Raw genomic sequence first — 23,770 nt, 5'->3', positions numbered from 1 at the left:
GTTTTTCTGGAAACTTTGATGTATTTCCAATGGCTTTGAGTCAAGGTATCCTGAGTCCTCTTGGGAAGCAGTCTGGGGCAGTGGGGCCAAGGACAGCAGGAAGGTGGGCCATCAGAGTTCACCACTGATTCAACCAGCTCTGTGAACTTCCCAAAGTCACTTAGGGCAGGGTTGTTGGAAGCAAATAAATCCAGGACAGGAGCCAGCAGACCTGAATTCAAGTCTTGGGTCTACCAAGTATCATCCAGAGCTGTGAACCTGGGGTAGGTCTGTGAACCGTTCTCACTGTTGTAACCCTGGTGGGGTGAAGACAGCCTGACTACCTAACAGGGTTCTTACGGGGTCAAGAAGATAATGCACTTGAAGGTCCACTGTGAGCTCTAAATGCTCTCTATAAATTTCGAGTATTTGTCACCTGAGGGCTCAGGGCCGTCTTTGCCAGTGTGTTCATTCCATAAACCAACAAATAGTTATCAAGTATCTGTTATACGCGGCACTCTTGTGGGTACTGAACAAAACCGGGAAAATCCTGCCTGCATAGAACTTACACCCTAATAGGGGGAGGCATGCAACAAACTAACGAAACTTAACATGTACAGAAAAACGTGGGACACAGGAAAATAGAGTCCAGAGAAAGCTGGAGCGCAGCCAGGAGGGAGGGGAGAGGCTTGTGGTTTTCAGGGGTGCTCAGTGAGCACAGACCTCAGGAGTCCCTCTGTCTTAAGCTGATGGAAAATTCGGGGAGGTAACAGAATGGGGCCGGGGGTTGGGGGTGCGGCTGCCTGACTGTCCGGCTGCTTGAAGACCAAGGACACACATGGGAAAGAGCTCGTTCTATGTGAAGGGGAGGCAGGCGTGTCATCTGATTTAAGTCAAAGGTCAGCTCATTGTCCTCATGACCTTGGCTGAGTGAGATTGGGCATTGATGAGAAGCAAATATTGGTGTTACCTGGCCGTGGTCCTCTGGGCCTCAACAGACAGAGCGTGAGCCTGTGATGCAGGAGCTCCAGGGGGATATTGGGGGTCCTGGAACTGGGGGGCAGGCCCAGCACCTCTGGAAGCGCTTTCCTAGGACCATGGCAGATGCCTAGAGTGGCTGAGGCTGGCAGAAACTCGTTGCCAGGAGCCAGCGGAGGAGGGATGGCCGTTGCCGTGGGGAGCAGGTGCACTTGAGAGCCGCAAGAGACATTTTGTTGGGGACCACATTGAATTTGGAGTCTTTGGAGTCCTCAGAGGGCTGGGTAAGGGGCAGCCGGGGCCTTCTGTGCCCTTCCTGATCATGTGACCCATAACACCTGGGTCACAGATACTAGGCTGTGGGACTGGCTGGATCTTTGAAGGGGCTTCCGTGAGTGACACCACACGGGTACGATGTTAGGCAGCCTACAGCTCTCTAATTTATACTAAAACGCATGATATTATAACACATGGACTGGGAAAGAACTTGGAATTCCAGATTGAGACTTTTCTCATCCAATTATGACCTTTTCTTTCCTTCTCTCATTCTTTCTTTCTTCTTTCCTTCCTTCCTTTTTTTTTTTTCTAAAGATTGTATTTGTTTGTCAGAGAGAGAGAGTGCGCACAAGCAGGGGGAGCGGCAGGCAGAGAAAGAAGCAGGCTCCCCACTGAGCAAGAATCCCAATGAGGGACTCAATCCCAGGACCCCGGAATTATGACCTGAGCCGAAGGCAGACACTTAACTGACTGAGCCACCCAGGTGTCCCACTTACGACCTTTTCTTAAGTCACTTCTTAAGCTAGTTAGGATAGCACCACTCCTCCAGTGAGATGAGGCACTTACAGGAGATGCTCAGGAAAACGTTTTATTTAACTTAATAGTTATTGAAATTAATTATTAATCTTGCAGCTGTTGGTAATAATATAATCATTCCTTATAGTAAATGAACAGAATCTTTTACATGGCAAATCTTTTTAAATGCATCACATTCAATCATGAATGTTGCCCTATACCTTAATTGAATCACTTAAAGCCTTTATCTTGACTCCAAATCTACTGTTTTGTCATCTCAGCTGATGACACCAACATCCAGCCCATCACTCTCGTGAGAGCTACAGCAGAGCTTCCTAAACCCGTCATGTCCTGTCCAAGCCGCCATGTTCCTTTTCATTAAAATCGCCTCCTTCCTCTCCCTCTCCAGTGCTGCCGCTCTCGCTCATGGTCTGGCCATGTCTTTTTTGAACTTCTCCAATGTCATCTTGTCCCCAGCCTCCTCTTGCTAGCAGAGTGATCCTGTGGAGGTGGAAAGTCTTCTGTATCACCAGAACCCTCTGTGGCTCCCCATTGTTCTCTGGGGGCTCTCCTTGCCTCTTATTTTGTGTCCCGGAGTTTCTGAAAGGCTGCCGCTCCCTTTGCTTTTCATTCTTCCTCTAGAAGAAGCACACATGTCCCAGTTCACTCCTTCACGTTCTCGACTCATGGGGAGGGGCTGCTCTTGACTGCAAGGCGTTTCTGGAACTCTCCCTCAGGTGACCCTGCACACTGCCTCTTCTGGGAAGAAGTCTGATAGAAGCGTCATCTTCTGATCTCTCCCTGTCCAATCAGACCGCAGTTCCCTAGGACAGTGGCTGGGTTTTTTCATCTCCCCCCTGTAGGTGCCCAGTGAAGGTCTGGATCTGGTCTCAACCGGAGCTCCAGCACAAAGAGCTCCACACTAGAGGCGTGTGTCCCCGCCACTGCAGCACGCCATGGATGCTGCCACCGATGTCATATGTTTTTGGTTTTGTGTTCCATTCCTCTGGCTAATATGTGGGTGTAGAACTGTCTTATTCACCCTCATCTACTGTCAACGAACTGAAGGGCCATGCTTGTTGAATAAACTGATATATGAATGAATGAAGTGATTCCACATCTCTCATTACTTCTTCAGTTTGGTTCCCCAATTTTAAGTTGCCTTTTTTTTATTGTTGAACTCCCTGAATATTGTATTAATATTATTATACTGTAGTGGCTTTAAAAGTACAATTACACTCATAAGTTAAATGCTTTTTCTTAAACAAATTAAACTATATTTTGAATATATTGAATATATATTACAATTGTGAAATAAAATACAGGCAGATTTTATTCTTTTTCAATAACATAGAATAATACCCAGACTCAGGATGCAGGACATCTGGGTTCTCTCTACTCGGGCTCTGTCTAGTTTTGTGGCAAGTCGGTTACCCTCTCCATGCCTCAGTTTGCTCAACTGTAAAATGAGGGGATTAAGCTAAATTGTGAATGTCATTTCCTACTTTAAAATGCTATGTTTCTCTCTCTGTGTATGTGTGTGGTTTTTTTTTTTTTTTTATTTTAACTTAATTTTCGAGTTTACTTGACAGTTGTGGATGTTCTTTATGCCACATGGGAATGCTTTCAAACCCATCGCACTATGAAAAATCATGTGGAACTTTCACTCAATGCCAAAAACATCTTAATTACCTGCTGTCTTTTAGAATATTCTTCCCAGTGGACACATATTGGCAGGGGGCTGCTGGAGGTAAGAAGCCAAAGAGAAGGATGAGCAGACAATTTTCCTAAAACCCCGCATCTGAGATGCAATTATTTTCTGTTGGTTCATGCAATTTTATTCCCCAAACCTGTTTCCCTAATTAAGCAAAGAAGCCTTTTGGCAAATACAAAGCACGTAGAAATGAAAAATAATCAGCATAAAACAGTGTAGGAAGCACAATTCCAAATGTAGGGTCCACATTGGCAATATGGCTGCCCCAGAAGGACTCCGGAAACAGGCTCAGCGATGTCTTTCTGGTAAAGCTGGGAGGATGCCTGCTCTAGCTAGAAAGAGGGGCTTTAGGAATGTTAGTCCGAGTAAAAACATGCCCTGTAACAGGCATTTATTTTTCAGCAAACAAGAGTCTAATTGACTTTATTGCTTTTCTTGGAAGGCCCAGTAAATCACAGAGAGTCAGCGACGAGTAAAAATCCAACATTTAATGGAAGACATATAATAACGTTTTTTGGTTGCCCAAAGTAATGCCTGACTATTGAAGTCATATCCTTTTTTTTTTTTTAAGTAGAATAATACCACTTTTTTTTTTCCTGGAAAATCTTGTAAAAATTTACTTGGTTTCCCCATTGTGGTTTTTCCCTCCATTTCATACTCTATTCCCCTTTTGGTATAATCCTTATTATTTTTATCTTTTAAGAATTGTGGTAAAATATACCTAGCTGAAAATTTGCCATTTTAACTGTATGCAAGTATATAATTCAGTGAATTTAAGCACATGCACTTTGTTGTGCAATGGCCAACACCATCCATCAGTCTAATCTTTTCATACCTTGGCCTTATTCAGAAGCCCGCATGAACTCACACCCACCCCCCTGCTTCCCTATCCTGCTGGATGAGAAAGTCTGATGAGACAGACACTCAGCCTCTACACGGCTTGGTTATGTCCCCTATATTCCACTCTGTGTCCTCCTGTGTGCTTGCAGGGGTCCTAAGAGGCAAAGCACACAGGCTTTGGAGTTAGGCGCCCCGGCTTCTAACTTGTTTCCCATACACACCCCAATACCTTGGGGTCACTTCCTCCAGCACGAGAGCCCAGCCTGTCTAGAGACCTGGCATCTCGTACAACGTGGAGAGTGGTTAGGTGTTGTAAATTGCACACAAACATTTTTTCCTCTTTGTGTTTTGTGGGTGGCTGGAAAAATAAGACAAAAAACGATAATGATGATAAACCACCACCACCACGATAACCACAATAATAATAATACAGCCGAGTTGGGATTGAGGGAGTATGACAGCTGTCAGCCTAGGCTGGAGCCTTGAGGACCTGCCCTTGCCTTTGTGCCCACGCACGCGGACTGAGCCTCACACTCCCATTTGAGCAGGTTCGTGGTGGTTTGGCAGCAGGCAGGCTCCCTCCAGGCGCACTGCCGGCCCCCACTGCGGGGTGCTGCAGACCCCTGTCCTAACAGTAGCTTTAGATGTAACTTTACATGTGGCGCGGTGATTAGGAAGAAGACGTGGAATTTGAATTCCTTCAGTTTTGTCCTTCAATGCAAGTATCGGGGGTTCTTATTTGCGTATAACTTTTAAAAGAGCCAATGATGTACAAACTGTGAGGTGGATAGTTTTGCTGATAAATAGTGCAGGTTGTAATCCGTAACAAAGCCGGTTACTGAACTTTCACGTCTTTAAAAGTAAAATGCATTCTTCTATTTTAATCATTGTTTCTTTATTTTATTTTATTTTATTTTTTAGTAGGCTCTACACCTGACATGGGGCTTGAACTCATGACCCCAAGATCAAGAGTCACGTGCTCTACAGACTGAGCCAGCCAGACACCTCCTACTGTTCCATTTAAAAGCAAAGAATGAGTCAAGAAAATACTGATCATCCCTGGTAGTTACATGATGAGCACTGAAAATGATTTTGCCACGTCAAGGAGAAGGGTGTTAAAAATGATCCTTCCTGGGTGTTGAATATGCCAGGTCACCCACTGCGGGCAGAACAGGAAGGTCAAGGTGACTTTCCTGACAACCCTGGCTTGAGATTGTCATTATTCCAGGAGGTGCCCTCAGGCATAGACTTCTTAGCTCTCCTCCCGAGGAGGATTCCCTATGTTCTCTTCACTCCCCAGCCCTCTTAAACTAAGTGCCTTGGCTTATTCTTTACCTGGCGGAGGGCGCTCCCTTCCCTGTTACTTAAATCTGTCCCACTTGCCCACAGGTGGAAGAGTGAAGAAGAAACCCGGTGAAGAAAGAGAATATTCGAATTTACGTGGAGCTGGGCTTAATTCTAGTCGTGTGACACTGTGTTGGATTTTCTCTTTAAACTTGTTTCCTGTTTCGGCAAACAAAACTAATGAGAACAAGCAACCTATTAGGACTTTTGCGCGGATGAGGGGTTTATTACAAATAAAGGACAGAGGACGGTGTGAGGGGCACAATGAACAGTTCAGGGACTCATCCTCTCCTTCAACCCGTTTTAGCTCCTGACACGCCCCAGACTGGGTCTCAAGGCCAGATCTGCATCCCCCGGCAATCTCTCTCTGCCTGTCTCACTCTCGACACACACGCCCAGCGTTCGCACGCACGTTTATACCCATATCTGTGTCTGCAGACACACATGCGTGGGTACACGCTCGATGTTTGCACATACCTCCGTGAGTACACACATGTGTCCACATACAAAGATGTGATTATGTGCAACTGTATGACCTAATCCTATGATTTTCTAAAATCAGGCCACATTATTCTTTAAGTAAACATTGCAGTATAGGGACTTAATTTATAATCTAGATCAAGATAAATGATTAGTCCAGCAACCCAGAGTGAAAGCATGTACTCTCACTATGTTTTTATTTGTCTTTCGACACACGCTTTTCATCAGGAGACTCCTTCTTGCCAAGCATTTTTATTTTAAACTTGGCTTTTCATGACGCCAAACAATTTAAACATTTGGGCAATGGGATCAGTGCATACTTTCCACCATGTAATAAAATAATAGTTCGGTTGAAAACTTTATTAATTCCAAATTGAGTAGAGTCTGGCTAGTGACCGTTTGGCCCACAGTGGCCTTTGCTCTCTGGCTGGCTCGAGAGAGAGAAGATGGTAGAAACAGCTGCTTTTGCTTTCGCATGTGAAGCAAGGTATCGATGTTTCAGAGATGCTCTGTCAGAAAAGGATAAGATATAAGACAGAACACCCCTCGTCTGAAGAGGAAAAAGGACTTTTGTTTGCTTCTTTGGCTGCACCTGAATAGGGCCACTTCTCTCCCAGGTGCGTGGTTAGAGCCCGGGTGGGTAATCCTACATTTCCCACACAGAAGGGTGGGCAGAGTTTATCTCTGGATGCAGGTGGTATGGTGATTTTTGTTATTTTTGTACGCTTTAATTTTTAAAAATTTTCAAACATTCCACTATAATCAAGTTTAATTTGGGTAAACAGAAAAAAAGAAATCAACAACCCCTTTTTGGAAGTGTGGCTTGCTGGGGGCAGAGCTTGCATCGGAGTCCAGAGTCTGGGTCCTGCTCTCCGGCGCGGGTCACGAGCATGTCTTCCTTTTTTTTTTTTTAAAGATTTTATTTATTTATTCATTCGACAGAGATAGAGACAGCCAGCGAGAGAGGGAACACAAGCAGGGGGAGTGGGAGAGGAAGAAGTAGGCTCATAGCAGAAGAGCCTGATGTGGGGCTCAATCCCACAACGCTGGGATCACGCCCTGAGCCGAAGGCAGACGCTTAACCGCTGTGCCACCCAGGCGCCCCACGAGCATGTCTTCCTGAGCAACTCCAGCGAGTCTTCGAGGAAGTCTAACTCAGGCGGAATGAGCAGTGATGAGACAGGCACATTCTCACGCCCTTTCAGCACTATAATTTCTGATTTTAAATGAAAAGAGAAATGAACATCAAGTCATTAAAAATGGAAAAAGACAAAGCAACATTATTGGACACATTGTTTGTGTCTGGTTCTGAGCTCTGTGTGGTCACTGTTTGGGGCGTTTTAAAAAAATAACACAATCTATGTCAATTCATCCATACTACAACCCCCCCAACCCAGGTGCTCATTACCACCCCTCTCACAGAGGTCAGGAAACTCATCTCCTGTAGAATAGATGATGGGATAAGAATTCTAACCCAAACCTGTCCAGCCCCATGGCCCATACTTCCTCCTTATCGTTGTCAAGAATTCTCTACATTCAATGTGAAACATTTTGCAGAAAAGGCTAGAACCGTTCTTCTTCAAAACAGCAATCGGGTTAGGGAGCTATGAAGATGTTTCTAATGTCATCACTAAGTCATCAGCACATCTGGCTTCTCCCTAACTTGTTAGGAATGCTCCGGGTTGCTGGGCCTTCACCGGGGGCTCCAGAGGGAATGTTTACTTTGTTGAGTAATCCATTTCGTCCTTCTCTATCCAAACCACTAAATAAACTTGCTCCATTTTTGTCCTTTCAGGAAAAGTAATTGAGAAGAATCCAAGACAAATGAACTTACGACTGGCTCTCTGACGGCTTTGCTTTTGGGTTGTCTTCCTGTCCGTGAGTAACTCTCAGCCTCCTGTCCCCAGGGGAAGGCACATTCCGCCAGACGGTTCCACGCTGACCTGTGCCCACAGCCACCCGGGGGAGAAAACTCATTTAATTTGACTGTAGCCACACAAATCTGTCCGTAGAAACATGGGTTTTATGTTATTCTCCCTACGGCTTAGAACTGTGGTTTATTGTTACTCACTTTCCTCTCTGTCCCTCTCTTCAAGGTAGATTTATTAGTACAAATATGTCGTGCAAATGATGATTTATGGGGGCACCCTAGTCCCCGAGAAAACATATTGATTTAGGGGAACTTGCATTCCCCGTTACAAGGGACTGTAAAGGGATCTCTGGATGATGGGACTGAAGTGAAGTTGAATTCATCAACCCGCCAGAAACTGCATTTCCCGAGGTTTCCTGCAGCACCAGCCCCACCTCTGGAATCTGCGCTTTTCTACGTCACGGCTGCTGCTCCCATTCTGATTTCCTGCATTCTCTAATCAGCTCCAAGAATGATGACATTTACCTTGGTAACCCTTCACGTGAGCAAATCGATAGGGAGACAGATTCGCGCTGCTACGTGAGGAAGAGATGTGGAGAAGCACACGGAGTTATCTGCCCTCTCCCGATTCTGTTCTGCTGCCCGGGAGAAATGACTTCCACCCAATCGATCCTAATGGGACTAATCTATATTCCTGGCCACGCACCCGGTGTGAGGTAAGGGGGGTGTGGGAGCCCCCTCTCAGGTGCCCTTGGCTTTGTGACGGGGGCAGTTACGTCTCCAGCTCCATGAAATCCACACAAAGCACTTAGTGTAGGGACCGCAGTTGAAGGGGTGCTGCCCGGGCTCCGTCAAGAGGAGCCAGAAATAAGAGCATCAGGCAGGAAGCAAACAGAGTCATGCAATTATATTTAATTGCAGAAGGCATCCAGGCCATGCACTTTAGAACATCAATAAAAGGAGCTTTGTTTTTTCTGAGCTCAGTCGTGGTGATTAGGGACGGGAATATGATGAGCGGCATTGATCACTTTCTTCATTCTCATAATGTCTGTCCATGTTTCTCTGATAATTTCACTTGCAAAGTGGGAAAAATGGAGTTATGTGACCCCCTGGGCCCAAGCCCACCACCCTATTGACAACCTCCATTAATCTTTGAGAGTCTTACCCCATTTACTAAATAGCAGGGCTCACCTGGAGTCACGCACCAATCAGTGGCAAAGCTAATTGCAATCAATATCTGCAAACATTTTTCCTTCCCACCCCCACCCGGACAGTAAATCTTATCTCCTTGGGAAGACCGGCAGCTATGGGCAGCCTCTCTCCTTTGTAGGCGGTAGAACCGGGACTTGGGGCCAGAGGAAGTTTCCATACATCATATTTAAAACCTATTTTATATTGAAAACACCTTGGCCTCGAAGTTTCAAATTTGAATATTAGCATACCCATTTTTGTCTTTTCAGCAGCTTTCTGCTTATTCATAAAATTTTAAAATACATTTTCCCAGGCTGTAAAGTACTACGAGGTTCATTAAGGAAAATTGTTAAAAAATACACAATGAATAGACAAATGATCTCACTCCCAATAGAGAACCCGGTTAACCTTCTGGTGTCCTAGTGTTCTTTTCTCTTTTGTTTTTCTCTAACCAAACACGCATGTAAAGCCCATCTTTGCCGGTTGGTATTATATCTACTAGGACGCAATATGCCTCTTCAGCGTCTCCTAGCTCCTCGACTTCTGTTGTACTTTCTGAGCGGGCATAAAAAAAAAAGAAAAGAAAAAAGTGTGTACTATTGCTGTCCGTGTGTGTGCTAGTGTTCAATGTGCGAGCTACCTAAAAACAGCATGAATGTTCAATTAAGACGTAACTATGAGTTTTCCCCCTTGGTTCAAATGTCTGAATCAGAAAGCAAAATTTGGAGGGTGGATGAAGTGTCTTTCTGATTTTTTTTTGTTAAGGTGGGGTTGATCTGTTTCACAAGACATGAGGGAAACCTCTCTGCCTCTGTCTCTCTCTATCTCTCTGTCTCTCTTCCTGTTTCCATTGATCTTAAAGTTGGAAGAAAGGACATTCAGATTATAGATATCTTTGCAGAATGTCATTTAGTTTCCTTGTTACTGGAAGTTTTTGCCTCCATTTGTCCTCTGTGTTTCCACATGAAGATTGTAGCAAGAATTTGGCGGACGCTTTAACAAAAGCTGCTAGCTAAACCCTGGGCTGTGCAAGCCTGAGACTTCCCCTAACTCCTTTCTGAAATATTTTTCGGACCCCAATTGCCAAGCAGCGTGCTACCTCATATGGTCAGCGAAGTGTGTCTCCTGTGCTCCAGGAGCTCGCCTCGCACACGCAACAGGTACCGAGGGGATTAGCAAGTGGGATGGAAAGGCGTGTGAGTACCTCGGGGGTGTGCAGGAAGGAAAGCTTTGTTTGGGGAGGAGACACAGAGGTGAACCACAAGAAGGAAGTCAGAACTTGTTATGTAGCCAAGGGGAGGTGGAGAGAAGGTCCTTCCAGCAGAGAGGGGAGTTTAAACGACAGCTGGCGGGGTTGTGATTGGGGTGTCTAAGGGGCATACTGCTGGGGATGACGAGTGGGCATGCGGGGCTCAGCTGATGAGGGCAGTGGGAATGGCAAAATACAAACATTTTAATGTTGTTGTAAAGAATGTGCGAAAAGAGAGGGATGTGGATGGAAACTTTCAAATGCTCCTAAACACATAGTAAAGGAAAAGAACCCACAAAATGCTACAGGAAAAGCCAAAGGAAGGAGTTCTGGAAGAAGGGAATGATCCACAGTGTCAAGGGCAGAAAGAGCCAGGAAGGGAAGGACTGAGAAGTCGGAGTCATTGGTGACGTTGGCGAGTTAGTATGAGCGAAGCATCGTTGTGGGGGGGCAGTGAGGGCACAGGAGAGGAGAGTCGGGATGACTGCTCAGGCAGCCTCAGGGCAGTTGGTCTGTGGATTTGGACAATTTTGGGTAGCCAAGGGCTGGGGAGCGTGAGAGAAGGTGGGGACTTAGGGGCACGGGAATCGAGGTAGGGAGGTGAGCACAGAGGACAGAATCCATCAGCTCTCCCTACTTTACCGCCTGGGCTTCTGAGTCGCCCTTTATTTACCTTGGGAATCGCAAAGCAGGTCTTACGTAGAAAAGCCTCTGCTAGAGTCAGTTTGCTTCAAAAGTCAATTAAAAAATCACGTAGGTGGGAAATGGGGCAAAAGGGTAAAAGATTTTCAAGAAACCTTTCTCCTTTGAAAATAGGTGAATATATATATAACTGAGTAAATGGCTGTAATCATGAAAACAAGAAAACCATGTTTCTCTCTCCTTGCTGCATTTCAGCTTCATTTGGACCGACAAAACGTCCTTTGCATCTTCCCAGAGAAAGAAACGTAGGTGCTAATTTTCCACCAGGAATCAGGGCAGGGACGAAAGGTCGAAGGTTCTTTGGGCAATTGCACACCTGAGCTACTCTCAGCTCTCCTCGTAAGGCCAGGGAACTGGAGCTGTTAGGTCCAGGATTATTATTCATTTAAATAGTAATTACTACTTAAAAACACCAGCCACAATAATGACAACAATAGTAAAAATTACATCCGTGCAAATTCTTACTTTTTATGATAATACATTTGGAGATAATAAATGTCATCTGCAGTTATGGAAAATGTTTGTAGAAAGTGGATCTTATCACTGGTTTTAGGAATCTCTCCTGCCGCATCATTGACCAAAACTCATCCACTGCACATGTCGTCTGCACGCAGGTATCGCCTTACTTCTTACGCGGTGTGATCCACTGTCGGACACATTGACCTGACAGTCTTTACATTAGCCTGAAATATGCCTCCCTGGGTCCAAATTTTGACCCCGGTCTACTCTCTATTCTCAGGAGCATCCCCAAAACACATCTAAAATCCCTTTTTCATAGAGGGTAACACTTCAGCCACTAGATGACGATAATTACGATATAAGAATAATCCCTTCTTGCTGTTACAGACCTATCTCACAGACACTTTTCTCAAACCATTTCCGAGGATTGGCAGGCTTGGGTCCCACCTTTTAAGGCACTTCCATAGCTGGGATACCTCCATGGAATCTTTTCTCTTGCACAATCCTTTCCCTGTAAACGTCCGAGGGCATCTTGAGGACTTGTCACTTGACTCAAACTGCGTGAATTTTAATTCATTGTATTTTACCCTGGAGTGGTGTAATCTGAGTGAAGACCCCAGACTCTGCATGCCCCAGCTCTACGCAAGACTCACTGGTCCCCCAGTGCCTGGATCATGCTGGGCCATGTGCTCCTGACTTCCCTTCAAAGGAGAGCTAGAACTCAGGAGATGTCTATAAAACATGGGGAACTCAGCAAGCAGTGGAAAGCTAGCACTTAAGCAGGGCTCACAAGCACCCAGCTCTACCACTACCTAAATCTAGGGAAAAGCTAATGAGATCCTGGGAATAGCGCCCTGAGGGCTATTCTTCTCCTCATTTCATGTTTTGAGAAAGCCAAGACTTGAAGATGTGAGGTCCCTTGAAAACTGGGATCCAATCCCAGACTTTCCGGAATCCAATCCCTGTGACTTTCCCACCCTGTTTCCTTGCTCCTGGAGAAGCTGGTGCACTGGACATTGGGAAGGGCAGGTGTGGGAAGAGGGTGACCTGGACAATGGAACTGTAATTAGGAGACAGAGGTCCCTTCTTCTGGAGGTTGCTATCCAGCTTCAGGGAAGATGAGCTCATGGCAAGACTAGGGGACAAGAATAAACACTATGTGTTTAGTAACATTTATCTGTAATATTGAAGAAAGATGCAAATGGGAAGATTGATATATAAGCCCTAATTTAACAGTAGAACAGATTATTTAGTCTCTCCTTGGATCATAGAAAATCTTCCTTTTAAAAGGAAATGATAGTTGACAAGCAAATCGAGATTAGAATACTAGGCAAGGGTAAGATGGTCACTTCTAACACTTTCATTATCAATTACTTCCAAGGGATGCCACTAGTCCTTCAAATGTAGAAATTTGTCATTTTTACATTTCCCCAGCACACAGTAGGTGCTTAATACTGATTTCTTCAATGAATGAATATTGACCTTTCCCTCCTACATAAATTTGAATCTTTCTCTAGAAATCCAGCTCCAGAAAAATGTCACTTAGCTAGTGAGTGAGCCTGGCCATCTGCAGAGCATCTGGCCTTGAACGTGTCCAAAAACACTCGCGTGAAGTGATCAAGACAGTGCTTCTTTATGAAAAATGCTGCACACAAGAAAAAGGCCCTTCTTGACAAAAGAAAAGAAGGGACAGTGGAGAGGTGACTTGAGAAATAAAAGTTCTTAATTTCAGAAACAGAAAGGTTATAGGTATATTAAGGGTGGAACGTCAAACGTGACGACTCTACCAGGCCCATGACATAAACAGGCTCACCATATGCTCGACTGGAAATAAGAAAAAGCTATTTTCAAATCTTTTAGAACCTGCTCCCATCAGTATAACTGCTTCTCTCTGGGAGGTAAACCTGCAGAGAAAGTTGAGTGATTAAGTCGTGGGGAGAGAAAATTCTCTTAGGTGAGCCACTGTGGACAGAAAGGAGATTCAGGAGAGATCTGGGGCACACAGCCCCGTCCACCCTGCAGCATGGGTGGGCACAGACAGGCCCCCACCCCGGGCTTGTGTGCCCCCAAGAGAGGCTGCTTGGACACTTGCGTGGTTTTGTTTCTGGAAATGTGAAGTTGGGAACATGGCAAAGCTGCCATCACTGCCATGAACCGACTTCCTCCCAGGCTGAGGAGAATCATGTTTTCGTCCCTTTATTGGGGGCTACTCCTGCTAAAAACACATATCAAGGGAGGAGGCGGGTGTCAGAGATGTTGGTGGAAGAAGTAGGAGGGTGCTTCCCCTTCCTGCTCGTGCGTGGAGCCCAGGACACTGAGCGGCACGCAGCAGAAAATCTGAATATTTACAGCCTCCTAAAAAAACTTGGGTCCACATGCAAACGTTTTTCTTTTTTTTTTCTTTTTTAGCTAAACTATGGTCACTTGTTCTAAGATCAGTATATATGGTGTATGCATTGTGATGTATACATGGCATAGGACATGACTCACTGTAACACCTTTACAAATTCTCATCATCCTGCAAATAGAATAATTAAAGGTGTTAAGAAGTAACAAATCTCTTCCCTTATTGCTCGTTGTATTTTATGGGAGAAATTATACTCTGAGGTGATGTGCATTTAGTGAGACACTTGTGAGACTCTTGCAGGGTCTACTATCATGCGTGATCATTACGATAGTGAAATAGCTTATATTTTCTTTTTCCTGTTTAACCACAATAGTATAGAGCTGACTTTCCAAATTGCCACAGATTTGAAGGTAATAAGGACTCTGGAAATGTCATCCCTCTTCAGACAATAAGGTCTGACAGTCAGCATCTTACACAACCAGCAAGGAATAGAAGAGTAGGGAGGGATTGCCACAGATCCTTGGAGTGGGTAGACAAGACGAGCTTCTGCTGTCTGGAGTTGCAGCTGATCACTGGGAATGCTTGGATGGTTTGTGCATCCTCCGAAATTGTGGGCAATGATGGCATATCCATATTCATTTTTTTTCCCCTGGGGAGAGGTCCATAGTGTTCCTGGGATTCTCAGATAATAAAAGAATCATCACGCAGGGTCCTCTCCACGTCCCCAAACTGCTTGATCACACACTGCGGGACCTCACGGGAGCACGTGGAGAGGGGTTCAGAGCGAGAAGTTGCGTCTGTGACACTCTCAGGCCACCTCCCGCTCCTCTTCTGAGGTCCGGATGGGCCACCCGGGGTGGATCGCCAGGCAAGACCCAGCGAGGGGGCGCAGGGCCGGCTGCCTCCACCCCATCCAGCTCCTTCCTGGGTTTCTGGATGAGAAATGCATCCCACTAGCTGCCTCACTACCTTTGGGTTAATTAGACTCAAACTAGCCTTGGCCTCCATTAGCACTTCATTCTCGAACTAACAACCATGTTTTATTTAGCATTTGATTGGCTTAATGATAAGCTTCTCAGTCTTCTCATTGTGATCCCATTTAAGTGTTTACTTTTCCTACCAGGCAGGGTCTTCTGTGGTGTGAAACTCATACCCTTTCCTTTCCTGTTCCCTTCGGTACCTGTTTTAAAAAACTGTTAATAAAATAGCAACAGCTGGACTCCGAAAGCTGATTCACAGTTTGCTAAACTCTTTTTAGGCTTATGTGTTTTTATTTAATCTCATTTAGTCTCACATACATGGTTTTGTTTAGTCATCTCTGAAAGAAACAGAGCATGAAGAATACTCTTGTGGAAGAGGGGAAACTGAGGCTCAGGAAGGAGGTGTGATTGGCAGGAACAGCGGGTTCATGGAGCCAGGACTCGAGTCTGGCTTTGCCGATTCAGTGCTCTCTCTTTTCAAGATAAAGATTCTGCCTGTATAAAAAACACATTTACATGCCACACTCTAGAACGTTCACCTACATTAATTTCTGCAATCTGGGTGCTGCCGAGGCCATCCCCCTTTCCCCTCAGATGGGGGCGAGGCTGTGCCCTCAGCGGCTGGGAAGAGCCTGAACCCACAGTCCATCTTGCAACAGTAATGCTGTTCCCTGGGCCGCCCATGACAGGCAGGTCTAGTCCCTTTTGGAGCTTATTTTGGGGAGGAGCAGTCGAGTAGAAAGGGTCTAGAAGTGGGAATTGGAAGTCTGGGTCTCCTTCTTGACTCTTGTGTTGAGTAGGGGGGTGACTAGGACAGTTCTATAATTTTTTGGATGCCTTGCTCTCTTATTTCTGTGCTTGGAACTTCTTTTTTTTAATTTTTAATTTAATTTAATTTAATTTAATTTAATTTTTTGATGTAAAGTTCGGTGATTCATTAGTTGCGTATAACACCCAGTGCACCATGCAATACGTGCCCCCCTTACTACCCATCACCAGCCTGTCCCATTCCCCCACCCCCTCCCCTCTGAAGCCCTCAGTTGGTTTCCCAGAGTCCATAGTCTCTCATGCTTCATTCCCCCTTCTGATTACCCCCCCTTTCTTTATCCCTTTCTTCTCCTACCGATCTTCCTAGTTCTTATGTTCCGTAGATGAGAGAAACCATATGATAATTGTCATTCTCTGCTTGACTTATTTCACTAAGATACCACCTTATGCCAGTTAGAATGGCAAAAATTGACAAGGCAAGAAACAACAATTGCTGGAGAGGATGTGGAGAAAGGGGATCCCTCCTGCATTGTTGGTGGGAATGCAAGTTGGTATAGCCACTCTGGAAAACAGTGTGGAGGTCCCTTAAAAAGTTAAAAATTGAGCTACCCTATGATCCAGCCATTGCACTACTGGGTATTTACCCCAAAGATACAGACGTAGTGAAGAGAAGGGCCATATGCACCCCAATGTTCATAGCAGCATTGTCCACAATAGCTAAATCGTGGAAGGAGCCGAGATGCCCTTCAACAGATGACTGGATTAAGCAGTTGTGGTCCATATATACAATGGAATATTACTCAGCTATCAAAAAGAACGATATTTGCTGCAACATGGATGGCACTGGATTCTGTTAGAAAGTGAGCTGTTCTTCCTGAAGACGGCATCGAGGGGGCTGCTCACAGGGCCCACGAGGGCCCCTCCCATCTCCAGTCCCAGCAGCCTGCTCTGCCACCACTCAGGAACCCTGCATTTTCATGGATCAGTGTTTCTCCAGCTCGAGTGTAGGAATGTGCCTGAGGGCCAGCGGCTTGCTGGGCCCCACCACAAACGTCTGGAATCAGCAGATCTATCTGTGGGAGGACTGGCCATCCTGCACTCTGAAGGAGCTCCCGGCCACCCACTGCTGGCCCGCTAAGCCCCTGTGAACTGCAGTGCTGTGGGGCCCAGCTGAGGGCCACTCAACACGACAGCGGTGTCTTAATCCCTTCCTACATCCACCTCTCATCATTGCGGATTGGGTCACAGCCGTCCAAGTTGTGTGTTTGCCCTGGGGCGTTCTGGATACGGCTGCCTGACCCTGGGGATGCAAACAACCTCTTTCTGGGTGTGAACGATGCTCCACTCAGAGCCGCTTAGCCACAGCCCCTCGTCACACCAATGTAGATTACCCATTTTATGACAAAGATCCCAGCATTTAGGAGAGGCTAATATGCTTCTAATAAGGATGATTTTCAATATCTGTATGGCACCTTTCAATTTATATTAAAGGAAAGCTTGTATAGAACAATTTTGATTCAAATAGTCCTCTGAAATAGACAAGGCGGGTGCCGTTATCCCTATTACTAGCCAGCAAATCGAGGCCCGTAAATTCTCCTTTGTATCTGGGTTAGTTGCTTAGGCTGCTCTAAGAGCATCACAGACTGAGTGCCTTAAAAAACAGACATTTCTTTCTCACAGATCTGGAGACTGGAAGTTCAAGATCAGAACGCCACAAAGGCAGATATCTGGTTCATATGGTGGAAGGGGCGAGGGAGCTTTCTGGGGTCACTTTTGTAAAGGTCCCAAACCCATTCATGAAGACCCCATCCTCATGACTTAATCACCTCAAAGGCCCCACGTCCAAATACCATCACACCGGGGGCTAGGTCTCAATATATGGGTTTTGGGAAACACAAACAGTCTACAGCATATCCCTATTTGAAATTTTGATAGGAATCCACAGTTCACATGCATTTTCTCACTTAATCCAGGCACCAAACATCAGCTGTTTTATTTTATGTATTTTATTTTATGTTTTTTATTTTATTCTATTTTATTCTGATAAGAACACTGAACAGGAGCTCTCCTCCCTTAATAAGACAACGGGTCTTGCTGTACCGCAGTGCTCTAGAGATGAGCTGTCTGGCTTGCCTGAATCTCTGTGCTGGTTGACCAGCAACTCCCCACTTCCTCCTCCTCTCTGCCCCTGGCAACTGCTATTCCACTTTTTGTTCCTATGCATTTGGCTATTTTAGATATCACAAATAAGTAAAGCCAAGATAAAATGTATTTATCTTTCTGTGACTGGCTCATTCCACTTAGCATAAGGTCCTCTGTGCTCACTGCGGTGTTGTATATGGCAGAATTTCCTTCTTCTCTAAGGCTGAATAATACTCCATTGTATGCATCTGCCGTATTTCTTTATCTGGTCCTCCATTGGTGGACATGTAGATTGTTTCCACATCTTGACTATTGTGAATAGTGCTGCAGTGAACATAGGAATGCTAACACCTCTTGGAGATCCTGCTTTCAGTTCTTTTGGATAAATATGGAAAGCGGATTTGCTGGATCACAAGATAGTTCTATTTTTAATGTTTTGAGGAACTTCCATCCTGTTTCCCATTGTGGCTGCAGCATTTTACGTAAATCCCCACCAACCATGCACAAGGGTTCCAATTTCTCCAGTCCTTCCAACACCTGTTGTCTCTCTTTCTTTGGTCACAGCCATCTTGACAGGTGGGAGGTGACAGCTCATTGCGGTTTTGATTTGCATTTCCCTGATTAGAGACACTGAGCATTTTTTCATATACCTGTTGGCCATTTGTAAGTCTTCTTTAGAGAAATGTCTTTTTAAGTCTTTAGTCCATTTTTAAATTGGGTTATTGTTGTCCACTTTTGTTTGTTTTTTCTTTACTATTGAGTTGTAGGGATTCTAAACATTGATTTTTAATATAAAAACTAGGTCACATGCATCTTCATAATTAGCACATCATTTGCCTACCACTAATGTCATCACTTTCATCCTGATTTCCTTCTATTTTCAGCACATCTGGGGTTAAAATAAAGGTGCTTGGAGAAAGAAGAGGATCCTGAGACACACAATTTTCTTATTAATTGATTCACCAGAAAGCATTACATGCTTTGACCCTAGAAGAAAGGTTCTCTACACAGTCTCTGTTCCTCCGTGCATACGTTGGATCAAAAAAATTACAGCTAAATCTTTGGATAGAGGCAGAGGATCTTAAAAGGTTTCAGAACATCTTTATAAAGAACAGTATCGGGACAGAGGCCTGTGCATATGGAAGGGGGCGGAAATGGGCTTCTGCTCTACCGAGCCAAGCCATAATGTATATATCACCTTTTTCTTATGACTCACTTCCGTCTTCTAAAATAGAGAACTGTCCCCTAATAGCTTATCTGGGGTTTCCAATTAGCTACATTTCTGGTTAAGCAGGATTTTCCTGTTTTATTGCTTATCTTCCAGGCACAATGATATTCACACCCATGAGTCCCAGCCTGTTCATCCTAAACCTGGGACAGTGGGTCCATTCCAGTGTTGGGATAACTGTTCTTTGTAGGGCAACCTGAGCTTTCTTTGACTGTTCTTTATCCTCATACATGATTTCATTTTCCCTATTTACTCTTTCCAGTCATTAAAAAAAATCTGAAATCCAAGTCCTTAAGCATCTTTCCTGTAGTACATTTGCCCCTACGAGGCTTATTATGTTCTGTAAGGGAACAATTACGTGTGTTAGGCAGAGCACAAAAGAGAGTCCTGTAAATACGTCAACAGAAAATTAATAACCTTCCTAAATAGCGCCTGGAAGCCAGCAAATGGATTGAATGACCTCAAAGGATCCTTCACTGGGTGTGTCTAAACACGATCAGGAAGGTCACCTTTTTGGGGCTTGGCTCTTCAATGTGGAACCACCATGCTGTAAATACAGTCAGCTCTGCTTCTGAACGGGTCCACAAGGGTCAAGTTACTCACCAAGCTTGTGCAAACTATATACCTAGGCACGCTGACGGTCATCTTTGTGATATTCTATTGGCACGCTTAGGTCCAATGGTGGTTTCAATTTCATCTGTAGTTTTTATTAATGTTCGTGAAGGGAACAGAGTAAATAATCACGAAGTTTGTATTTGCTGTCTTTCTGGCAGCCTTTTTCTCCCTGTCAGATATTAGAAGAAGCCTGTGGGGAGAAGAAGCATTTCTAATTTTATCCCAAAGAAGGGGTGGGGTATGCTCTTTCATATTGCTTTTGATGGCTGGAAGGGACTTTAGAGACCATCGAATCCAAGCTCCTAAATTTACTTTTTTGCTTAAGCTCCAGAGTGTGAACTTCGCTGGGTTGGTAGAAGATCCAGTCTAAAGATCCCGGTTTACGACTCCAGCCATCTTGATGATTCTTCTTTCCCAAATCCCACCCTACAGTGTATTGAAATCTCATCCTAAAATTCTCTGGGATCTAGAGGGGGGAAAAAAAAAGACACTCATAATTCTTTCATTTCATTTCCAAACTTTTGGTTACATGTGTATTTGCATCATGTTAATTGTGTTATCCGTTCATTCTGCAGCTATCTGTCGAGCTGCTGGGATACTTCAGGCCCTGTGCTGGATACCGGAGACACGAAAATGAACTTGGACTCCAGTAAGGTGGTAGGACAACATCAAAGACAAACCATGTGGGTTTTTGTTGTTGTTGCTTGTTTGTTTGTTTAGGGAAGAGCTACAAAAGTGGAAAATGGGGTATTTTGGAAAAGGAGAGATGGTGAGCCCAGTCTTGGGGTGATCAGGAAAATGAAATGAAAATCCACATTCACACCCCAAGATGTTTTCTCCTTCTCCTCTGCAAAGAAATTAAGCATGTGAACCTTCCGTGCAAAGGTCAAATGACCTCTCACATGGAGAAAAGAGAAAAAAAAAACCCACAACTTTGTAGTCAGATATCTTTTTTCTTTTAAGAAAGATTTATTTATTCATGTTAGAGAGAGAAAACCCACACGCACATGCAAGCGGTCATGTGAGCAATCATGTGAGTGTGAGCAGGGGGAGGGGTAGAGGGAGTGGGAGAGGCAGAGAAGCGGACTCCCACTGAGTGTGGAGTCCTACGCAGGGCTAGATCCCAGGACCCCGAGGTCATGAACTGAGCTGAAATCAAGAGTCAGACACCTAACTGACCGAGGGACCCAGGTGCCCCTGCAGTCGCATATCTTAATTTCCAATTCTGTTCCTCTCTTTGCCACCTTGACCAAATTAATTAACCTCTTTGTGCTCCAGTGTCCACATCTGTAAAACTGGGATGGTACTACATTCTCTTGATTAGAAAAAGCCACTAATCGTAAGAGGCACTGTAAATTTAATAATAGCTTGTCAGAATAAAGGACTATGTCATAACACTTACACACTTTCAGCCAACAGTAATATATCCCTAATGTTCCAAACCATTTCCTCCAACAGCATCGGCGTCAAAATATGAACCTTATCTTTCTTCGTATTCAGTGATGGGATGTTTCAGAATTATCTTTACTGTATGGAGTTCTACACTGTATCATGATACATTTTTATAATTCATACTCATGATATTCTTTTCTTCAATACTTTTGTGTTGATAATTTATTTTTGAGGTGGCCTGAAGAATACTAGGATTTTTCCTACATTTCTTTTACACGTGCACTTTTAATTTTCCTCTTAATGAGATTATGGATTATGAACAAAAACTTCTCTTAAAAGTCAGCTGGAGAAGACTTCCAGACTCAACATGGTAAGATGAACAGGACTTGCAACTTCTCTCTTATGCCCCAAATCCCCAGAAGCAAGCAGCGTGAGGAAAGCCAACACCTTTGAAGGGAGAAAACCCTCCACACATGAAAGAACTCAAAGCAGAAATCTAAAAAGTGCTTGAAAGCAAATAACTTTCAGATCATGGGAGAAATAAAGAGATACCCATGAAAGGACTGGAAGAAATGAAACAACACTAGTCACTTATGAGAAAAAAATATCCTATTAGGGAAATATAATGGGGGGGAGGCAGATAAATCATCCTAGGTTTTTAGAAGTTGGTGCTGGCATACTGGTAGTAGTGGTGAGGTGGGGATCGTTGCCACTAAATTGATTTTTAAAATATCAGGTACAGGGTTCATGGCGAATATTTACGAGTAACAACAAGAAAAAGAAAAAGAAATGGAGGGCATTGCATTCAAATCCACAGAGAAAGAGAAAATGGAAAAAAAGAAAACTTAAGCAGACCAAAGAATGTAGAAAAAAATAAAATAAACAATGATGGTAATAGAAAACATAAAGTTGTTAGAAATTAGTCCTCATAAGTCAGAACCATGATAAATATGAAAGGAGTAAAGTCAAAGAGAAATGTTTACAACAAAAGTCCAAAAAAGGCTGGAAATTAGAGAATAGAGAAAAGTACATATTATTCATATGCTAATAAAAATACACCCAGTGTAGGCAGTGGCCCCCAAAGAGAATTCAACACAAAAATCATATAATAGAACAAAGAAGAATATTTATTTGGAATGTTAAAATAGATACCAGGTTTATATTACCAACAAGGTAGCTTCAAAATGCAGAAGGGAAACTACTGGAGGTATAATAGGTGTGTGAGCCAGGCACTGCGTGGCAGGGTGAGGGCAGTGCTTCTGTCGGGCACCCCAAGTCCCCTTTGCTCAGAAACCAGCAAAGTAGACAATGACTTATCACAGCCACAGGAGATTTGATTAACACAATTAATGAGTTGAGTTTTTAAGCCATGTTAATATTTGATAAAAATTTGAAAATATATTGAAGGTGAGTTTATATGGATGGAAAGGTGACGTGAATGTGGATAAAGACATAGATTAAAAAGTGGAGAAATGAGTACTCTGTAAACAGAGTATATTTATTCTTTCTACACATTAACGGGGCATGTACAACAATCTACCAATAGTTAGTCCACTGGAGATTCTAAAAAACACTGATCAAGAACTTCAATGAGAAACATTAGAAATTTTCAAGACAGATACGTCCACAGCCCTTCCAATGCAGAAAGTAAATAGTTCCAGGGACTTTTCCACGCAGGACTATGTACGACTTATTCCGAGCTGTTGGGCCACTTCGACCACGTTTAATTGCCTATGACGTGCAATATTCCACGTGTACAATGCCTTTCTATAACCAACACTAGAACAAGGTATGATATTTTAATGACATTTCAAGTGACATTTAAAGTTTCAAATTTCACTTAAAATTGGTCTGTTTCTCTCCGTGGAAATACCAGAACTGAAATAATCATTGGTTGAATAATTTACGTTTGAAGTCGGTAAAACTCATCTGTGAAGGCAACGAGATCTAAGCGTGCCCTGCAATCGGGGAATACGTGGGTCCCTCCTTTCCTGGGTGGTTGTGAAGGGCACACTGTACGTAACCGTCTAGTATGCCCGACACAAACTCTCTGTTCAGTACATGCATAGTGGGGAGCCAATGTCGAGCCCCCGAGAGAGGTACGAATGCCTCTTCCTCCCCTGGAAGAACCAGCTTCACACAGGCCGTCCAACCATTTCAAGATGTCTCCTGAGGACGCAAACCATAGAGGACATCGAGCCTCCCGGCCGATGGGATCCCCGAGTCATTCTTTGTGACCCCCACGCCCCACCAATGCACTAAGTGGAAACAGTCTTGATATCTAGAATCGTTTGCCTGCTCCAAGTCCGGGCTTCGCACAACCACCTCCCCTTTCTTCACCGTTGCCAACAGAGGAATCACAAAATTACAGAGGTTGAGGTCGATGCCCCATGGGTCTAACTGATAGATGCTTAGTTTTCACCCGAGCTGCAGCCCATTGTGAAGTGTACCAGGAGGAGACATCACAGTCCGAGATTGGGGGAAAATGCGGAAAACAGCACTGGTCCGGGATAAGCTGGCTTTTTTAGCGAGACTTCTCTCAGGTTGATGTGCCGACTGTGTCTGTCAAGGGGAAGGGGGGTAGCGAGGCATGGCCACGCAGCCTGGTCCAGCGACACGGGAGCGCGGCTCTCGGAAGCCAGCTGAGAGCTGTGAGAGGCACTGCCCACAGGGCGGGACCCAGAAGGGAGAGGGCAGGGA

Source organism: Ursus maritimus, unplaced genomic scaffold, assembly GCF_017311325.1.
Source record: "Ursus maritimus isolate PB19 unplaced genomic scaffold, ASM1731132v1 scaffold_6, whole genome shotgun sequence".
In the NCBI taxonomy this organism is placed as follows: domain Eukaryota; kingdom Metazoa; phylum Chordata; class Mammalia; order Carnivora; family Ursidae; genus Ursus; species Ursus maritimus.
Note: the sequence above shows the minus strand (reverse complement) of the source record.